The sequence below is a fragment of the Gadus morhua genome, chromosome 19, assembly GCF_902167405.1.
Source record: "Gadus morhua chromosome 19, gadMor3.0, whole genome shotgun sequence".
NCBI classification, from domain to species: Eukaryota; Metazoa; Chordata; class Actinopteri; order Gadiformes; family Gadidae; genus Gadus; species Gadus morhua.
In genome coordinates, this window is record NC_044066.1 from 2300001 (window position 1) to 2302500 (window position 2500).

The following is a 2500-nucleotide window of genomic DNA, read 5'->3' on the forward strand; positions in this document are numbered from 1 at the left end:
GAGTAGGGGACATTTACTGAATCTCTACTATACTGTACAGCGTTCTGTGTCTGCTGTCTCTAGACTGTAGAATACGTTTTATTCTTAATTGTAACAAATCTTCAGTTTTTGTACAACATTGAGAAGCAGTGGAAGTCCAGCTGTTTCTAACAAAAGAACGTTTTTTGAAGTGAAACTGCTTCAAATACCTTAAAGGGGACCTATCATACCACCAGGTGTGAGTGTGATTAGCCATTACAAGCCGTTTTCAAAATGTGCAGCATTGTGACATCACAGGTGGGCCTGACCACCTAGATGTGTGACGGATAGATGAGCAACGTTTGCTGCAGTCCACTAGGTAGGCTGGTAGACTGATCTATCCGTCACGCATCTAGGTGGACACGCCCACCTGTGATGTCATAATGCTGCACATTTTGAAAACGGCTTGTAATGGCTAATCACACTCACACGTGGTGGTATGATAGGTCCCCTTTAAAATCTATTAATAATCGATGATTTCCAAAAAGTAGACGGATTGAAAGTAATAGAACAAAATGTAAGGAAAAAGAACCGGCTATATCCTTGATATGTTCTTGAGTGACTTTATTAGCCCCCTTCCAAAAGCCCTTTTAATGAATGGCTTTTATAGCCTTGGATCTGTGGCCTGGTATCTGAGCCATTTGGCAGACAGGATAAACGCCATGGTGGCTCTGCATCTGACCCTCCATGGGGGACTGGGGGTATGGCCAGACCCCGGGAGGGTTTCTGGGAGGCTGGGGCTTCAATTGATGCCTGTGTCAGCATCTTCCTCTGCCAGTAAATAAAGGTATGAGTTGCGCAGCCCTAGTCCAGATCCACTGGTCACAGAGTAACGAGCAGGACACATTTTGTGGTGAGGCTAGACGCAGCGGACGCATAGGCTAAACAAATAGAGAAAGGGGGAATAGTGTCGAACGATTAACGTTTATCAAGTTCTCTTATTCCCGTCTGAAGGAGTGAATATCACAGTTGTGTACAAGAATCGAGACGCTCGTAACTCCTTTGTGTCTCCATGTGCATGTGTAAGTTGACACGGCGATATGCTTCTACCAGATGTGTGTGTTGGTGCCAGGCTCTAGGGAGCCTGAACATGGCAGAAACCGGAGATCTGTTCTGAACCTCAGATTCCCAGACAGAAAATGGCAACAGGTAGTGTGGGAATCTGAGAGCAGAGGAACTAAAGATGGCCCAGGCCAATTCCTCACCAACCCTGGAACGCTGGGAACACCGATCTGTCCTCGATCTTGGTTTCTTCCTCCCTCTCTCCTCTGTTTATCCCCTTGGCTCCGTACCTCGTCTCTTCCATCAATTTCTTCTGTCTTTTGTCGACACGATTCATGCGATTAATCGTCGCCTCAGCACTCACTCCCTACAAATGACTCAGGTTCACCAATCCTCATATCCTTTCTCTCAATCCCTCTCACTCTCTCTCTCACTCTCTCTCTCTCGCTCAATCTCTCTCTCTATCTCTGTCTCTGTGTTTCTCTCTCTTCGTCTTCCCTACTATTCTTTTGTCTGTCCAGATTAATGAACTGAACACAGAGCAGGGCTGCATACCATTACACATGCCCAATTAGATTTAGACAGATGTTGCACACAGTATATCTGGTAATATCTGGGGTCTAGTGACGACTGAGTACTGGTCCACAAATCCCCAACTCGTCTGTTAAAATCCACTGTGGACATTTCATTGTGTTGACATTCAGGCAGTTTTTTTTTCCAAAATTTGTCATTTCAAAATGATGTGTGAGTAATTCTTTCCACGACCTGATGAAGAATTAGTTGAAGAAGCAGCTCCCTTTATACAGTAGCAGCCCGGCTGGGTAAACGCACACAGTGGGAGCAGCTCCTCCAGACAGGAATGTTAATGAGTGCTGCTGTTCATACAGCTCTATGTAGAGGCTAACAGGCTTATAGCAAATGGCTAGAGCTGTGATCTCCCTGGGCCCTGGGTCCTGCTGCGCTCTGTCGACAAACAGTTTGGTCAACGTGTCATAGTAGAATTATTCCTGTGTAAATACATCATTTTAAATAACAACAGATTGTGATAGATGCTGAACCATCACCAGAAAACGTACTGAAAAGTTAAATAGTGCAGTTTGATTTAGTTTAGTGGTTGGCAGAACAGAATCGTAAAAAACTAAAATGAAGAAGGAGCCAAGGATTAATAAAACAATGTGCAACTGAGACCGAGAATGACGCAACATACAAGTATCTCCCCCATTAACTCTCTCTTGTTAACATGATCAACCAATCAGACTAACCATCAAATGATGGCTCACAGCACATAGACATCTCATTGTGATTTGAAGTGTTTGGGAGCAGGCCTTAGATAGGTTGGAGATGGCAGAAAGCGATGGAGGAGAGAGTGGAAGGGAGGTGAGAAGAGGGACAGAGGAAAGGTTGAAGGAAGATGGAGGTGATTTAAGGAGGAGAAAGTGGAGAAGAGTCCTCCCTGCAGGGGCAGCAGATGTATACAGTG

At 45.0% G+C, this 2500-nt stretch overlaps 1 protein-coding gene across 1 annotated transcript in view; it reads left to right on the plus strand.

Annotated features, from left to right (window-relative positions):
- Nucleotides 1–2500, plus strand: part of col27a1a (collagen, type XXVII, alpha 1a) — a 67106-nt gene that overhangs the window by 51743 nt on the left and 12863 nt on the right. The gene's annotated exons all lie outside the window — the stretch shown is intronic.